Source organism: Nannospalax galili, unplaced genomic scaffold (assembly GCF_000622305.1).
Source record: "Nannospalax galili isolate Female #2095 unplaced genomic scaffold, S.galili_v1.0 scaffold30, whole genome shotgun sequence".
NCBI classification, from domain to species: domain Eukaryota; kingdom Metazoa; phylum Chordata; class Mammalia; order Rodentia; family Spalacidae; genus Nannospalax; species Nannospalax galili.
Genome location: NW_008329127.1, coordinates 243013 through 262491, shown reverse-complemented (window position 1 = coordinate 262491; position 19479 = coordinate 243013). Strand labels below are relative to the sequence as shown.

General features: G+C 43.0%; 1 protein-coding gene across 5 annotated transcripts in view; it reads right to left on the bottom strand.

Moving 5' to 3' along the window:
• The window catches only part of Dtnbp1 (dystrobrevin binding protein 1), a 129585-nt gene that overhangs the window by 12645 nt on the left and 97461 nt on the right, over positions 1 to 19479 (bottom strand). The window lies entirely within an intron of this gene.

Sequence of the window (19479 nt, the reverse complement as noted above, 5' to 3'; positions counted from 1 at the left end):
ATTTATTTATTTATTTATTTGTGTGTGTGTGTGTGTGTGTGTGTGTGTGTCCCACAGAGGCCAGAAGAGGGAGTTGGATCTCCTGGAGATGGAGTTATAGGCAGTTGTAAGCCACTTGATGTGGGTGCTAGGAATGAACCCAGGACCTCTGGAAGAGCAGCAAGTGCTCGTAACTGCTGGGCCACCTCTCCAGCCCCTGTATTCAATCTTCTGAAGCTAATTTATAAACTATGAAAAAATAGGTAAAGACCTGGAGTTCTTGGAGGACTGTGACCATAACTCATTCATTTTAATGTCTTGTCATCATAAGCCCTCAATAAATAAGATGCAATAGAATATCATTCAGCCTTAATAAAGGGAATTCAGATATACACTCCACCATGATGAACCTGTTTAAGTGAAATAAGCAAGTCACAAAAAACAAATCACTGTGTAGTCAAACTAAAATGAAGCACCCAGAGTAGCCAAACTCACAGACTGAAGGGTAGAGGGAGGGATAGGTACACAGTGCTTAATAGGCACAGTTTCAGTTTTAGAAGAATAAGGTTATCAAGCTGGAGAGACAGCTCAGTGGATAAAGTGCTTGTTGTACAAACACCTATGTAAAAAGCCAGGCATGGTGGTGCACACCTGTAACTCCAGCACTGAAAGTACAGAAAGGCAGATCCCCAACAGCAAGCTGCAGTGTGGGACTCTGTCTAAAAAAATGTGTAGAGCAATAGAGGAAGATCCTAAAGTGACTTCGGGCCTCCACACACAAAAGCACACTCCCCACCCCACCCATAAAAGAACAGTGTATGGAGGTGCCATTTACAAATAGGTAAGATGGACCGGGAGTGGTGGTGCATGCCTTTAGTCACAGCACTTGGGAGGCAGAGGCAGGTGGAGCTCTGTGAGTTCAAGGCTGGCCTGGTCTACATTGTGAGTTCCAGGACAGCTGGGGCTACAGGGAGACTCTGTCTCAAAAAAAAAAAAAAAAAAAAAAAAAAAAAAAAAAAAAAAAACCCCAAAACAGGTAAGATGGTAAATCTTTCTATGGAAAATTTGGGGAAAACATGCAGGCATCATCATATTGTTATAGAAAGTGTCCAGGTTTGGTTTTGCTATTTATTAGCCACATAAACTGGCTAATAAGTCAGTTTTTATCTTATCTGGAAAATCACATAGAAATTTTAGCTCCATGTGGGTATGTGTATGGCTTGATATGAAACAACTTCAGAGTGAGGTGAGCAGTGGCCCTGCAAGTTCTGAGTTGTGTGTTCCACAGCAGCAAGCCCCCCATAAACTCCAGCTCCTACCTCAATCTGCCTGAGGAATCTAGAAACTGCAACCTGAGTTATTCCCCTCAGGCAAATGTTTTGAGACCACAGACTCTGGTGGACCCTGCCCTTGGCCAAAATAGAGAATGCTGAAGACATTGGGGTAAGAGCCAATCAGTACAAAGTTTGAGCTCCTTAACTGTCCTGGGGTAAATTGCAGATCCCAAACACTAACAATCACCCAAGGCATTCCTTTTGGTTCTCTGGGTAGTGTCAGCAACTTCAAGATGTAATCAAATGATTTTTAACAGAACAGCAGAACTTACAATGGACCATGAGATCTACCTCTGTGTCCAACAGGGCTCAAATGCATTACCTCAACTCCCAAGCACAACATAAACCTGCATGCAAGACAGCCTTGAAAACTCAGTAATGGAATTTCTTTTTGATCTTACATTAAGTACTAGTGTCTGGTGCTTAGAATACTCTGGGCTTCCTTCTTGTACTCTCGATATGTGCCAGGAGTGAACTAACATAACTGCAGTACACACAGGAAAGTAAAGTTCCCCAGCTGCAAGATCTGCTCTTCCTGTGTGATCCTCTGTGCTGCTTCCTGTATGTGTTCTCCATGTCTCCAGACACCCTCTTTGCCATACCTGTATCCACAGGAAGTTGGGTTCCTCACGGAAATGCAGATGTTCTAGAATCTGTCCCAAGCTAGGTCTTACCCTATTTGCAGATGCAGCTGGCTTCCTTCAGACCTCTTTGGCGTACTCTGCCATTAGAGCAACTGTGCACGGCAGTTTTTAAGTCTCCTCCACCTGCCCACAGAGTCCCGCCTCAGATCATACCTGGATGCCTCTGTGCTTTCTTTCCCACCAGAGTAGCCTCTGAATTCTGGGGAACTCATAGCCCCATAGCTGGGGCTCCCATCCTCTGGGTAGACAACTCACAAGTCCTTGCTGGTTCTGGCAGCCCTTCCAACAAAGCTTCTCTCATTGGCTCATCCTCTGCTGCCCACACTCTCTCCCTCCTGCCTCCCCCACACTCTACCTATGGTGAAATCCGTGCTGTGATCTATTGCTAGACATAACTTGACCTCTCCGTTGCCATGTCATCCTTTATGCAGGGAAAATACACTAATTTCCTAAGGCTGTTCTCAGGGTTCAGTGAGTGCAAATCACCAGTAACACCGCCTTGGCCAATAGCTGGCAACTAACAGTAGTAAGCGACATGATATCAAGAACAGAGTCTTGGGGGGTGGGGGGTGCCCGACATGTGACACTCAGGTATGATGGTGCATACCTGTAATCCTAGTATTGGAAAATGGAAACAGAAGGATCAGAAATTCATGCCGGCCTGGGCTACAGGAGAGCCTGTCTCACACACACACACACACACACACACACACACACACACACACACCCCACAGGGGGGGGGGGGGGGGGGGAGAGCACACCAAGAACCAGGACTAAGTACAACACCAAAAAAATCACTCTCAGCCCCACTCAAGACTTAAGAATCAGTTGCCTTTCAACGGCCTTAATAAATCTACAAAGATCTGCAGTGCACTGGGGAACAGCACAGCACGAAAAAGGCACCTTTTCATTTGTTTGGCTTCAACTGCCAACGCATCCTGATGACTGCCAAGTGCATCAGGGTAAGTCAACTCTAGAGCATTAAGTATACTTCACATATACTAGCTCAGCTAAGCTGGTTAAAAAAAAATCATTCAAAAATAAGCAGTTCAAAATCAAAGATCAATGTATTATTTATCAAAAGGGTTGAATTAAACAGTATCTTGTTTTATTCAAACATTTCATTTTTCTTAAGACTATTTTGACTACCACATTTCTTTCTTTTTTTTTTTTTTGGTCTTTTTGAGACAGGGTCTCCCTGTAGCCCCAGCTGTTCTGGAACTCACAGAGATCCTCCTGCCTCCGCCTCCCGAGTGCTGGGACTAAAGGTGTGCACCACCACACCCGGCAACTACCAGATTTCTTAGTTACTGGTCCTATAGATTTTTATCTTAGTTCTTTATATTGGGAGGAAATCTAATTATGCTTCAACCTTGTGGGGGTAAAGATGGTATGAACTATGAAACTTAAAGTGATTTTAAGAAAAATCATTTCTTAAAATGGGCAGTTTGAAGACATGTTGCTGCCTAGTGCAGGAACCCTCGGTCTGCCTCCTGCTGGCCTGCCCTGCCTCCTGCTGGCCTGCACTGCCTCCTGCTGGACTACACTGCGCTTCTGGGTTCCTCCCATTTTCAGGACCAGCAAATATACACATCGCTCACCTCTGTGTTCAGGAAACATAGACTGTCCATTAGCCCCATGCTGAACCCCGACATCCACTGAGCTGTGTCAAGAAGTAACCAGGTTTGGGGACTGGGTGTGGTGGCACACACATTTAATCACAGCACTTGGGAGGCAGAGGAAGGAGGATCTCTGTGAGTTCAGGCCAGCCGGGGCTACAGGGAGACCCTGTCTCAAAAAAAAAAAAAAAAGTAACCAGGTTTGGGAGCAGTGAGAGAATGAAGAGAATGAGAAACAGGAGCTGAAGAAAAGCCAGTGATTTGGTAGCACCTGAATTTTACACTGACTAGTGGAAAGCCCAAGTTGAAAACTTTCTGTCAGAAAAAAAAAATGACCCCTGGTTCAAGATTAAGACATTATTTGTGCACAAGATGGACTTGAACCAGTCTCCAGTCTACAAAGAGGAGGGCCAACTCAGAGGAAAAATCTCATTCATGCTTCCAAGTGAAGCCAGACATGGTTGAGCAGGACCTTTGACTTATCTTCACATAGATGGAACTGGTAAAAGAAAGGAGCCAGGAGCCCTCTCAAGCCCATGTGACCCCTGAGGAACAGATCCTCAAACGGCCTTAAGGGTAAAAATAAATTGATTTGGGCCAACTGTATGGTCTTAAACACCCAAAAGGAAAGTATAACCAAAGAGTAAAGTCATCAGTATATTTCTTTAAGAGTTCAAGGGATCACACTCCCCAGACATTAGGCTTAAGTCCATATAAAAAGATGATTTTGTTCCTAACCAGAAAGTGCTGCTCAGATTAAGACTTCAAATCTTGGTCTCCAATACTGTAGTGCCCACCTGTAGCTAAGGGAGACAACTCACTATTGTTCTAAAATGATGGATAAATTTGTTTTTTTCCCCCTATCTAGAAGCCTTTGAGAGGGAAATGACACTAACTCTAATCACTCCAACAGCTATCAAAATACCTGAAAGCAAATCCTGAATCCATCACTCTAGAGTCCAGCCTTGGAAGACAAAAGAAAAATGAGGAGGAACCAATAGAGGGATGCTTTTGGAAGCCCTTGTCAAGAAATTCCAATGGACTCATATGAACATTTGAAAATTGCCCTGTTCTTTTTTCTAGTTCTCTGGCTAGAACTTGTAATGCTAATTACTCTTGCCTTTACTTCTCCTTCACATCTCCTATTCACCAGCCAAGGACTTTCTTTTCCTCTTAGAGGTAAGAGTCATACAATTTGGGAGTCTTTTAGATAGACCCACTGAAGGGGTACTCCACTTGCCTCACCCTGCGTCCCTGTTCATCATGGAAGAAACCAGAGCAGTCTACGTCCCTATTCCCTATTGGCAATTTGAGTAACTGCTTCAGAGGATGGCGTGATAAGAACAGGAGGTAGGAATTGGCTAGGCAGTTAGGGTAAAAAGACACCAAAGAAAAGTAGCCAGTTTCTTGGCTAAAAGTCAAAATGTCCTTGGGCCTCTTAGCAACATACTGTGTTCCAAAGACCAAAGATGTTGAAAATATTTGGGAGCTTGTATCTAATCCTTAAAAGATTTTAGGGTTACCTCTTCAGAGGGGGGATTGTTAGAGTGGCCAAAAACCCCATAAAAATAAATCAAAAAAGAAGAAAGAGTACATGAAGTTATCAGAAAAAAGTGATGGGGAGATATGGGAGGAGTTGGAGGGGAGGGAGTGGGCATGGATTTGATCAAAATACCTTATATGCATGTATGAAATTCTCAATAAATTATGTATTTAAAAAAAGGTATTATTTGTGTGATTGGAGAGATGGCTCAGCAGTTAAGAACACTGACTGTTCTTGCAGAAGACTCAGGTTCGATTCCCAGCACCCACATGGCAGCTAACAACTGTCTGTAACTCCAGTCCCAGGGGATCAGATAGTCTCTTCTGTCCTCCGTGGGCATTGCACGACATGGGTGCACTTACCTACATGCAGGCATAACACTCATAAAATAAAAATAATAAAAGTTTAAAAAAATTCCCTGATTAGAATTAAGAAAAGATATTATTTGTTATTCTGGGGCGGGAAAAGCCAAACAAACATCTAGACTTAAACTTGCAGGTGTCCAGCCTTTAAATGCCGAGTTATTTATGCTGTCACCTAAGAGTTCACAACCATGTAATCAAGGTACCCTCCCCTCCACAAAAATTCCTCTGAAATCTTGTAGGGTTTTAAGCAAGTTCATAATTTCTGTGTTAGGCTGCATTCACAGCTACCCAGAGGCATATGCTGGCTGCAGGTCAGTTAACAAGTGATACCAAAATCAAAAAGAAAAGGGATTTGAAGACACCACACCTGCCTCTGTTTCCTCTCGGGTCTTAGCTGCCTTTAGCTTTCATGTTAGCCCCTGTCAATTTCATACGGGAGGTCACACAAAACACAAAACATTCCATTACCAGCGCAGATGGCACAATCAACCCACAATTACACATTTTAACGGGCCAAACGTGGCACAAATGTCTATAACATTTACAAAAACCAAACCCTCCCATGCTTATTTCAGGAGCCTCCTTAGCAGAGCTGTTAAGTAATAAGAGAGAGGTGCTGATGACTGAAGAAGGTCCCCAAGGCTGCTGCAGGTAGGGGGAGAAGGGGGAGGCGAGAAAAACCAGGATAAACCTCTGCAGAAGGGTTATTTCAAGTATCTTCAATCTAGACTATAGAAAAGAAAATAACATCTAATTAATATGAGTTGAGAAAATTTTTGGTAATTTTTTCATTCAGGATAATTAAGACAGAATTACCTTTAAAAATCCGTAATTTAAATATTTACAATCTAATGTTTTTATGCTATGAAACGAAAATACATGTGTCATGCATGATGAAGGGAGAACTGGGAAAACTGTTTAAAAAAATGTCGTCTCCCTATAGCCCCAACTGGCCTGAAACTCACTATGTAGACCAGGCTGGCCTCAATCTCACGGAGATCCTCCTGCCTCTGCCTCCTGAGTACAGTAATTAACGGTAAGTGCCACTACATCCAGCTCTGTAAAAATTTAAATACTAATAAATCTCTTTCCAAACTCTTTTGGATAAAAACTACACTACCAGTTAGCTGTTAAGTTACACGGCCATTAAAAGGTGGGACCTGCTATTTTTTTTTCCTATGCTTTACATTTATTTAATGCTTTTCTGGATTACGATTATACACATGTACAGTGGAAATCTTTTAATGATACAAAGCACAAATGATAAGGAATGGCGATGTAGCTCAGTGGTAGAACATTTGCATGAGGGCCCTAGGTTTGATCCCCAGCAGTGGAGGAACCCAAATAACGGCAAAAATCTCTTTGCAACTACATTAGCTCTTTGGTATATACCCATCAGAATTTATTTCTATTAGGTTGAACTATACAAAACTGCAGTATTTAACCTTTAAAGTCTTTTACTTGGAAATAATTATAGATTCATAGCATGTTGTCAAAAAATGTACACTCCAAGCAGTAGAGATCAGCGGCAGAGACACTGCTGAGCATGCCTGCCTGTAGCTTGGATTCAGTATCTAACACCACAGACAAATGCAGACCCTGGGTTTCTCCCAGTGTCAACATCTCATATGATTATAGTGTGGTATCAAAATCAAGAGCCTGACAGCACAACCCACAGAGAGCAGTCGGAGCTTCCCATCTGTGCCTGTGCTCAGGTGTGCATACACTAGCAAATGACAGCCGTGTGAGCACCGCCCAGACGTCCCACTGCACATCACAGAACTTCCTCCTGTAACTGCTACACAGCCACACTCCCTACTCATCTCCTCTCCAAATCTGTCATGTTACCTCACAAATCTTATGCCAAAAGAATCATGCATGGATTTTTTTTTTTGCTCCGCTTCATTTCCTGGGGAATTTCATGGTATAGGTACATAGTTTGTTTAACCACTCACTGAAGGATGTATGGGTGGCTTCCAACTTTGGGCCATTATAAATAAAGCTCCTACAACATTTATCCAAGTTTCTCTGTGAAAAAAGTAATTTCTGAGACAAATGTCCAATAGTGCAATTTCTAGTTCGTATGATAAGCTCATTTTTCAGTTCTGAAAGAAACTGCCAAAATGATTCAGAGAGAGGCTATTCTACTCGGCATCTCATGATCAATGTAATGTGTGAGTGGTCCCGACATCTCTGCATCCTTGCCAGCATTTAGTAGGACCTGCTACCTGGAGTACAGAGACACTATTGTTTCCTTCCCTCCTCCTTCTCATGATGTTTACGTATGTTACAATGAGTTTCAGCTTCAACTTAAATATTTTCAAAAACTGCCATGCTCCTGAAAGTACTTTTATAAAAGTTCCTAGACACAGTTTCTTTCTTCTTTCTAATTTAGTTTTCTTCACATTTGGGCTTTGTAAAATATATTTAAGTGTACAAAAATTTTCTTCAGAAGTTACTTTTTTGTTTATTTTTAGTTTTTTGTGTATGAGTGTTATGCCTGCATGAGTCTAAGTGCACCCAATGTCGTGCAATCCCCATGGAGGTCAGAAGAGGGTGTTGGATCCCCTGGAGCTAGAGTTACGGACAGTTGTTAGCAGTCATGTGGGTGCTGGGAATCGAACCCAGGTCCTCTCCAAGAGCAGCTGGTACTCTTAACTGTTGAGCCATTTCTCCAGCTCCTTGTTTTTTGAGACAAGGTCTGCTTGTAGCCCGAGATGGCCTGGAACACACTATGCAGACCAGGCTGGCCTGAATCTCAGAGATCCACCTGTCTGTCTCCTGAGTGCTGGGGTTAAAGTGTGCCACCATCCCTGGTGACATTCACCATAAACCTTTAATGTTTGTGCATGTATCTAAGTGTCAGCAGAAAGTGAAGACATTTTAGAAAAAAACAAACAAAACCCCATGATTTTATTTTAGTTTTAAAGCTCATCTTTTCCATGTTTTCACTAGTAACAATGATTTTCTTCCTATCACAGTTCCCAAAAATCAAAATAAGGCATACCTGGCCATTTTTGAAGTTCTCTGAATTTCATGTTCCTAACTTAACAAATGACTACAAACTGCCTCATGAGAAACATCTACCCCCTGAGCACATTATACCCTCAGCCCAAGTTAATGTATTTTCAAAAAGAAGTAAAGTGACTTTCTATAGAATTTCATCCTACTTGCAAAACAGATACAGACACAGCCATGCTTGCAAACATTTATCTAGTGTTAAAAGATGCTTAATGTGGGCTGGAGAGATGGCTCAGCGGTTAAGAGCACTGACTGCTCTTGCAGAGAATCCCTGGCTATGAACTGTCCTTAACTCCAGTTCCAGGGGAATCCGAAGCTCTCTTCTGACCTCCATGGCATTGCACGACATGGGTGTACTCACATACATGCATGCAATACACTCATACACATAAAATAAAAATAATAAATAACAATAAAATATTTTTTAAAGGTGCTTAATGTAAGTTTTTTGCATGCAGCTATGAAAGGAAGACCCTTATCTACAACACAGTAGTTAGGTATAAGGCAAGCTCTTGAAGTCAGAGGAAGCCACCTTTATACCACAAAGAATTCATGGCAGCTCCCAGAGTTGTTCACCAAGCTCATTGATTGAGTGGCTCCTGGACGTGCAGTTTTCTAAACTCAGGCCACAGGAAATGCTATTCTAGCATCTACACTTCTGGAACATTTGTTCCATTTCCCTGAAGGAAATGGCTGTTATCCTGAGTGTTAGCAAATGCATACTGTAGAAGCATGATGCAGGCAACTTTTGCTCCTTTTCTACAGGAGATGGCCCTGGGCTGCTCTGTCCTGGGAGGGGTGTGCTAGCACAGAGGGGAGTGGCCTGCACTGCAAAGCTCAACTCTGTGCACACCATTCACTCCTTGAGGCCTAGTTGCCAAGACTAAGAGAACAGGGTTACATGACCATCACATCGGTTCATTTTCAGTTACTTTTGGTTTGGGCAGGAAAGAATGAATAATCCCAAATTCAGTCTAATTTTTAGTAAAATTATGTGACTCTTACATCAGCATTAAAGGATTTGGCATCTTCTGAATTAGAGCATGAGAAAAGAAAATCAGACTTGTCAATTTTGTTTAAAGAACTATGAGGGAGGGGCTGAGAGTGTAGCTCAGTGGTACATCCCAACAAATCACACACCCCAGCAAAACAAAGGGGAAAAAAGAGCTGTATTTAAAAGCTTAAGACAGAAGGGCAACTGAGAAGACACTCATCTGTGTGAAGGCTTCCCAAGTCATTGGCCCTCTCTCAGCATGCCTAGCCCAGACTCCAGAGAAGAGCTTCACAGAAGGGCCTGCAGTGAGGCTGGTGGCATTAATATGCTAATATGCTGTACTTCCCACAGAGTCCCTCTGAAAGTGAAATGCTGGTCTGTGATTAGTTGTTACTTTCTATAGAAACAACATACTGAACTGCTATGTAAAATATCAAGAGTGCATCAAGCTATCCCAGTCTTCTGTTGGTTCTCATGGACATGCACATATTTGGTAAGATTAAAAATGCCCAGGCTAGCAGCTTTATGTTACACACATTTAGGCAGCAGTCAATTTTCTGTAAGTCACATCTGACACTTTCCTGAATTTTTCTGGGAGTACTAACCTACTTATCAAGAATTATTGGTATTGAGGACTCGAGAGACAGCTCAGAGGTTAAGAGCACTGGCTGCTCTTGCTAAGGAACCGGATTCAGTTCCCAGCACCCAAATGGCTACTAATAACAGTCTGTAACTCCATCCAGTTCTAGGGAATCCAATGCCCTCTTTCTGATCTCCACAGGCACTGCACAACACAGTGCACTTAGATACATGTAGACAATACACTCGTAAAATAAAAGGATTACTGGTATGGGTTGGTGGAGGTGCTGGGGCTTGAGCTCAGTGGTAGAACACTTGCCTAGCATGCACCAGGCCCTGGGTCCCACTCTCAGTAACACATATACATACTACAAAAAATATTTTGGGTAAGTATGAGAGGTTTAGGTCACTACAGTTTCTAACTCAAAAAGATTTTGTAGTTCATGAAAAACTCTACAAGAAAAGGGCAGACCCACTGCTTGTGTCCAGAGTGAAAATTAGTTACTGGAGTCCCTTCACAGAGGCTGCAGAGGCAACAGGCTCTCCACATCCACCACCATCAAGTCACCTAGACTTGATGACCCTGGAAAGTGATGACCAGTCCCTTGCTCAGCCACGCTGTGGGGATCAGAGAACCTGCCATCCTAACCATGACAGGTGCTGCTGATGCTGCCAGCCCAGGAGCAGAATGACTACTGCTGCTGGGGTCAAGGGCATGCTGGACCACTTCAAACCATTGCACTACAGGTATTTATTTATACAATGGAAAAATCATAGGGGAGGCTGGCCCAATTCAGAAAATGCCAGAAATGACATCTAACTCTCTTTAAAGTATCTGTGAAACTCTCCAGAGGAAAAGCCCAGCAGGACCAGTGAGATGGCTCACCCGATAAAGCATGTGCCACCCAAACCTGACAACGTGAGTTTAATTACCAGAAGGTAGAGGAAGGAATCAATGCCTAAAAACTGTTCTCTGACCACAGGAACAGTGGTACATGCAAAACTTCTCTCTCCCCACAAACAGAGGTACATGCATCACACACAACACACACACACACACACACACACACACACACACACACACACACAAATTTTTTTTTAAGGAAAAGAAAAAGCTATGGCAGCCAGCTGGCTGCACCGCCATCACCAGGCTCTGCCCATGGCTGCCCTCACTGAGGAAGCATGAGCTCTTCAGCCAGAGCTCACCACTGGTTGCTGTGCCATGGCTTGGGGCTTCCACACAGCAGGTAACACAGACCTGGGAGTAGATCCAGGCCTTGCCCCCAACTCCAGACCTAACAGGCTGGTTCTCACCCTCCCCATTCTCAGAGACAACAGAGGTTTCCAAATCATCTCCACTTAGAATCTCATAGGCCATAACATTAAGAGTAGGCAGCTGTAATGAAAGAAGCTTTAAGAGAGAAAGTGCACACACCACACAGTTATGGGAAAGAGGATATGCCGACAGATGCCACAGACATGTAAAGCTGGTGCCTTTGGAACACGCTAGGAAATGCGAGCAGCAAGGACACCAGTGATCTGACATAGTCACACATCACAGAAACCAGCACCAGGGACAAAATGATCCAAGCATGATAAACTGACTTTCCCCCCAAACTCTCTGGGCTATGTCGTCTCCATGATAGGTTGTACCCACTGAAAATCTGAGCCCAAATAAGCCTTTCTTCCCCTAACTTGTTTCTTTCATGTATTATGGGTGGTTTTAACAATGGAAAAGTAATAACACACAAGTTTTTTTATCTGAATGTACGATTTGCCAACATTTCTCCCCAAGATTTTGAAGTGCGAATATATTTTCATTTGTTTTGTTGTGGGTTTTGTTTTGTTTTTTTCCCCTCAGCATCTCACCAGGTAGCTGGGGCTGGCCTGGAACTTTCTAGGCAAACAGTATTGGCCTCAAACTTGCCATAGTCCTGTCTCTGCCTCCTGAATGTGGGATTTATTAGGTGTGTACCACCATGATTAGCTTAAGGTATGTTAATTTATTTTAATGGACTCCTTTTATTATTTTTTAAAAATGAATTCTGGTACAACCGCCAGTAATGTTACTAAGTAGCTTTAAAAATAAAAATCCAACTAACAGTAAGATCCTATGAATATATTAAATACAACCCAATTCCCAGTAGCCACAACAAATCCAATTCATATTTTACTGTGTTTTTCTGTGTGTGGTACAAAATTAAATAGTTATTAAAAACATTCAATGAATGTATTCTCTATTTACATTATTTATGCACTCAATTAAATACATTTAATAAGCACATTTATTACATGCCTATAATTTCTTATAAGCTTATTTACTATTTAAGATATATTACTTTACTGCAATACTATAAAATCTAAGGTCATTTATAATTTTTACAACCAGAAACTTCTTGAAATCAAGATTTTTGGGCTTTATCACTATGTCTAATTGATCACAATGATTAAGTTAATGTATTAAAACATTTTAAGAGCTTTCTGATTTAAAATTTTTGTAGTACATTCTACTGTTTTGAGAATTGTTAAATCTTTAACATACTAATGGTAAATTTCAATAGTAAAAATAATTAATGAAAAGCTTTCAAACCTTGATAATTAAATGTGCTTCTTATTAAGCATAAACAATCATATTTAAACGTTTTACAAAAGCTGTACCTGTTATTGGTTCATGACCATTCATCTTAATCTGTTTATGTGTTAAGACAGATCACACCAGGGTTCAATTCAAGCCCTTATCTTTGGTTTATAAATTCCAAATCAAAAAAAGAGGGGGGCTGGAGAGATGGTTCAGCAATTAAGAATCCTGGCTGTTCTTGCAGAAGACCTAGGTTCGAATCCCAGCACCCACATGGCAGCTAACAACTGCCTGTAACTCCAGTTCCAGGGGATCCGATGGCCTCTTCTGTCCTCTGTGGGCATTGCACAACATGGGTGCACTTACCTACATGCAGGCAATACACACTTACACATAAAAAAATTAAAAAAAAAAAATAAGAAGAGGAGGAAGAGGAAAAGGGAGAGGAGGAGGAAAAAGCCAGGCGCAGTGGCATATGCCTACAGTTCTAGTACTTGGAAGATGGAATTCAAAGACAGCCTCCACTATATAGTGGCGGGGACCAGTCCTGAGTTACACGAGACCCGGTTTTTTGTTCTTTTCAAGGAGGGAGGACAAGAAAACAGCTTTTCCTACTTCTAAAACTTGGGAGAAAGGAATGGCTTGTGCCAGCAGAGGAGCTTTAAGGCGACAATAACAGTCATTCCTCACTGTCTACGTGACTGATTTGAAGCCATCTGGGAGACCCACCTCTCAGTCTGTCTGTGATTGTGTTTCCAGAGAAGTTTAACTGAGGAGGGAAGACCCACTCTGAACATGGGTGGTACCCCCCCATGGATGGGGGTGGGGGATTGATTTTTTTTTTTCAGTCTTTTTGAGAAAGGGTCTCCCTGTAGCCCCAGCTAGCCTGGAAATCACTATGTAGTCCAGGCTGGCCTTGAACTCACAAGAGATCTGCCTGCCTCTGCCTCCCAAGTGCTGGGACTAAAGGCTTACGTCACCACACCCAGCAGGGATTGAATTTTTAAAAGGAGAAAGCAAGCTGAGCACCAGCATTCACCTCTCTGCTTCCTGGCTGCAGATGAGTGAGACCTCGGCCTCGACTCCTGACACCACAGCTAGAACCACTCTTTCCCCTCCACGTTCCCTGCCATGATGCCTGTGCCCTCAAGTATGAGCCAAAGTAAACCCTTCCTAAGTTGTGTTTGTCAGTATTTTGTCACAGCAACAAGAAAAGTAACTAATACAGTTACAAAGCCCAAAAGTATCCTCTTGCTCTTGACATTCTGATCTCTGGCCAATCCTGATGTACTCCCAATCCTGATGTACTCCCAATCCTGATGTACTCCCAATCCTGATGTACTCCCAATCCTGATGTACTCCCAATCCTGATGTACTCCCAATCCTGATGTACTCCCAATCCTGATGTACTCCCAATCCTGATGTACTCCCAATCCTGATGTACTCCCAATCCTGATGTACTCCCAATCCTGATGTACTCCCAATCCTGATGTACTCCCAATCCTGATGTACTCCCAATCCTGATGTACTCCCAATCCTGATGTACTCCCAATCCTGATGTACTCCCAATCCTGATGTACTCCCAATCCTGATGTACTCCCAATCCTGATGTACTCCCAATCCTGATGTACTCCCAATCCTGATGTACTCCCAATCCTGATGTACTCCCAATCCTGATGTACTCCCAATCCTGATGTACTCCCAATCCTGATGTACTCCCAATCCTGATGTACTCCCAATCCTGATGTACTCCCAATCCTGATGTACTCCCAATCCTGATGTACTGGTGGGACATGCACAGCAGGACAACTCACTTCCTTGGTTAATAGTGACGTCTTAGATTGAGGCTGTTTCACAAAGGCATCCTGAGAATTCTACAAAACCTAAACTCCTATGTGTATCAAGAGACTTGGAGGTAAGGCAGCGAGGAGGAGAAAACAGACAATGAAACTCAGTTCATTTGAGCACAAGGCAAAGGATTAAAAACCAGAAACACCTGCTGGACAATGACTGGTCACACACAGATATTGAGGCCTGTGGTGAGTTTGTGGGATTTTTAAAATCATGAAATAAAAATGTCTGAGATGTATAGTTTAAATTTTAATTAGTAGTAAAATATTTACAGGCCTGGTGGCACAGGTCTATGGTCCCGGCTGCTCTGGAGGCTGAAAGAAGACCACAAGTTCAAGTCGTCCTGGATCTATGAGGAGAACAGAGTCATGGCGGGGCTGTCTGTGAAGTAGTCAGACTGTCCCAGGTGACCTCCCTTCCTGTTTCTGCTCTTGGAGATTTGTGTGCTAATGCATCCTTTAAGTAGAATGCCACACTGGGGCTCTGAGAGAATCGTAGTATCTGCACTTAGTGTGAATTCGTTCACAATGCTTGTTTTCTACCCTCCTCTGGGACTAACTGCTGTGTCGACGGAGGAGAAATGATAGACACCTTTGAAGAACTGGCAGGGACTCAGGTGAGGTTTTGGCCAACATGAAAGTATTGCTGCCTATCAGAGAGCAGTACCAGTGTGAAAAAGACGAGTGTCAGTATCTTTGACCTTTCACCCTCCACAGATGCAGTGCTGCCCTCTGTGCTCATGTACCCGGCACCTCTTCACTGCCCCCACATGCTTGCTCTATCGTTTCGTGTGGTATGACTAATGCCTGCTAGAGCTGACACTTAGCAAGTCTCAGGAATGTACTGGAAACAATCACAGATTGGGGCAGCATAACAAATGCCCAATGTCAGGAGCAGGGGGACACAGGTCACAGGTGAATGGTCACAGCCTTCAAGTAGTCTGCCAGGTTGCAGAGTTGCAGAAGGCCATTGCTGCAGGCTAGTGTCCGGGGATAACGATGCAGAAGGTAAACGGCAGCCTAGGAAGCAGCAGCAGAGCTGACAGAAAGAGCAGTATGCGATTACGTGGGCTGAGAACAAAAAGTATAATCATCAAAGCTAAAAGTGGGAGCAGGAAGTAGCTGCCATGGCTTTCAGGAACAGGCTATGGACACGGGTGTTGCACTGATCCATATAATCAGCACAGTATGGACCCCAAATACCCACCCTCTTAATGAGTCTTGGAATTCATTTTAACACAGAAATGTATTATCTTAGGCAATGTTGGTCAAGACACCTATACTACATTAAAAATATCACATAAAAAAGTCAGAGCAACGCGTGGTGGCTTATGCCCTACGGAGGCCGAGTCAGGACTGCTTCAAGCTTGAGGTCAGATCCTGCCTCAAAAAACGAAGACAAAAAAAAATACAAAAAGAACAACTATCATCAAACAACAAAAAAAGTCACTAACAAATGATCAAATACAACCTCTGAGCTGTTCCCCAAAATTCATCTTCCCAAAATGATGCTGTGAATTTTATTAGGGCTGACAACAATCGCAACCAGGGGAGGCTGAAGAACACTAGGGCATATTAGGGTGCTACAGCATCTGGGGGGCGATATATGTGTTAAATGAAGGGCACACAGGCAAGACAACATGGGAATCCTCTTACATGCACACAATTCAAGCAATAGCAAGTTTATGCAAGAAGCATACAACTTCTTTTTTGGAGTTACTTCATGATCTTTTGTTATCTAGACATAAAGTAGAATCTCTAAGTAGAATCACTGACTAGGAGTCAAGATTGCTCAGGAAACACCCACTTGAGAAAAATGTTTAGTCTAGCCTCAAACTCAAATAGTTCAACATTTATTGTTTTTACGCATGACTATAAACAGGAAAGAGAGACCCTAAAAAAACCCCAAAACAAAAAAACCAACCCTCTCGCCATCTGATGTAAAGCAGCTTGCCTGAGAATCAAGTAAAACAAGTAACAGGAGAAGGGGCCTTGAACATCCCAGACAGGAGCATGGGGCCTGCTGGGAGTCAAAGGGATAATTACCCATGGGCCTGTGGGGGTTGCAAGTGGGGCTCTGACATGCAGAGCAGGAGCCTGGACAACCAGGAGCACAGCAAGGTGTGGCACCACAAGCCATTCCCCCAGCTACTGGGACATGTGTAAACCATAGCAGGAGGGCGCAGGCTGTGGAGGGATGTAAAAATCAGCTCAGGAAGGGGTACAAGGGCCAGTATGGTTCAGGTTCTGGCTCTGTACTTGCCTGGTATCCTTGGGTTGGGGGACCTCAGGAAAAGCCATTAGCTTCAGAAACCAGTTTATGGAAATCCCATGCCAGGCTCTAGAGGTGGTGTTCTGGTCCCGAGCAGCATAGAGCAGGAGGCAGAAGGTTCTGAGATTTATGGGAGTATTTACACTGCTGCCAGTGCCAGACTCTGCCTGCTTTGATTATCATAGTGACTAATGCCCTACCACCTAGTATATTCTCAGTAAATATTGAGCTATTGCTGCTGGGAGAAACAAAACAAAACACCACCACCACCACCTCTAGGAGGAAATGCAGGAAAAGGGGACACACATCTCCCCTCTCCCAAAGCTGAAGTTGATCCATTTTTAAATCATTGCATGAATTCAGACACACATCACTTATCAACTATTTGTTGAGTACCTACTATGTGCCAAGCACACTTCCAAGCACTGGAAGACAGCAGTGAGCAAACTTCGGGTTCTGCAGTGTGCATGTAAGTGTAGGTGTGGGAGTGCTTCCAGTGTTTACCATTCTATCACGGCTGTCTACCTGCCAGAGGACGAAGAAAGAAGGGCTGAAATACTTTAAAATTCAAATGCCATCGTATACAAGACCGTACTACAGGGCTGGAGAGATGGCTCAGCGGTTAAGAACACTGGTCATTCTTGCAGCAGACCTGGGTTCAAACCCCAGCACCCACGTGGCAGCTAACAGTTGTCTGTAACTTCAGTTCCAGGGGATCCGACAGCCTCTGTCCTCTGCGGGCATTGCGTGACAGGGGCAATACATGCATACACATGAAATTAAAAAAATATTGGAAAAAAAAAAGAAATAAAAGTAGAGTCTAAAGTAGATACCATAGTTCTTGAAAATGTCTCCAATGCTATCTTGTTGGATCAGAGGATTACAGCTCAGTTTGTATCATTTTCATTGTTCTCTGTTCACTAGACTCAATTATATTTTCCCTGGCAACTTAAAATTAACAGAACACATAGCCGGGTGTGGTGGCGCATGCCTTTAATCCCAGCACTCGGAAGGCAGAGGCAGGCAGATCTCTGTGAGTTCAAGGCCAGCCTGGTCTACATAGTGAGTTCTAGGACAGCTGGGGCTATGAGACTCTGTCTCAAAAAGACCAAAAAAAAAAAAAAAAAAAAAAAAAATTTAACAGAACACATAGGTTTATCCTAGACTATTATGACCCTAAACTACGAGGCACTTTTGCATAATGATCTTCCATCACAATAAAGGAGCTTGATCTTCTGTGTGACAAGGTTCATGGCAAAAGGCCCCCAGAGCTGACTGTAGGAGAGGAGAATGTGCCACTCCCCTGCTGCTTTGGCACATGGATTAGTGACAACAGCAGCCACTAGACAAGTTCTGAGAAGAGAGAAAGTCTAATACCTGAGAAGGAGCCCTGCTGGTAAGGACACCTCCCACTCTGTGTCAGTCAAGCAGGAGGAGGAGGCTAAGTCAGTACAGACTGATCAATGCAGAAGGCAGCCACCCAAATCTGTAGAACAATCGTTACTCTTACTTACCAAATTTTCCTAGTCACATCACATGATTTTCTTCCTTCCCCATAATGTGTTCTCTGAGAAGATGTTCAAAAGCCAAAGGTCCTAGCCATATCTTTGAGAATTACACTTTTTCTCTGAGTATCACAATGTACACATGAGGAATAGATCTTAAACTTGTTTGTGTCTTGTGTAATCAGGACCTCGGCTGAAAACACAGAAGGGAATGGGAATTATGTTTCTATTCTACCTCTACACGTTTTCTCTAACTCTGTACTTCCAAACATACTACAAAATCTGAAATAACAGTTTTGCCTTGTTTCTAGCAATTTTCCTTACCACCTCCCCATTTTACCCAACAACCTTTGTTTCAGCTAATGACAGTTAAACCTGAAGGTGAAACTGCAAAGATTTTTATGGCTATTCCATGCTATACTGCTGTGTATACAGGAGGCTATATATGGTCAATTCCTGTTTGTTTTCTCTTGTTAGTCTGTCCTTTGACAGAATAATGGAAAGAAAATTATTCTTCATTCCCTATGAAACAAATAAGTGAACACACACTGCTAAGCAAGTCTGATGGTACACACCTGTCATTCCAGCTCTAGGGAGGTAGGGGTAAGAGGATAAATTGAAGCTCATCCTTACATAATCAGTCTGAAACCAGCCTTGGCTATGTGAGACCCTGTCTCAAAATAAAAACATTAATAAAAATAAAAGGGATGGGCCAGGCCATCAATCCTAGCACTCAGGAGGCAGAGGCAGGTCAGAATCTATGCAGGTCAAGGCCAGTCTGGTCTACATAGTGAGTTCCAGGCCAGTCAAGGCTACACAAGTGAGACCCTGTTTCAAAAAACAAACAAAAAAAGAATGGATGGATGGATGGATGAATGAATGAACAGAATGCATGGAAAAATAAGCTACGTGCTTCTAATTTTCTCGCTGTCCTATGAGGAAAGGAAAGCACCGGAGATGGTCAAAATACCCTGCTATGTGTAGGTGGAGGAACTATCTTCTGCTGTGCTAGAGGACTATGTGGAAGCCACAGATATTAACATAACCACCCATATTATCTCTTGGAAGAATTCCAGGCAGGCAGGCCTTCAAACACCCCTAATATTCTAACTGCCCTGAGCCCAGGCTGACTGCATTTCTCACTACTTGGCCAATAGCCTCCTAACTAGCTACAATCCATTTCCAAGCTTGCTTTC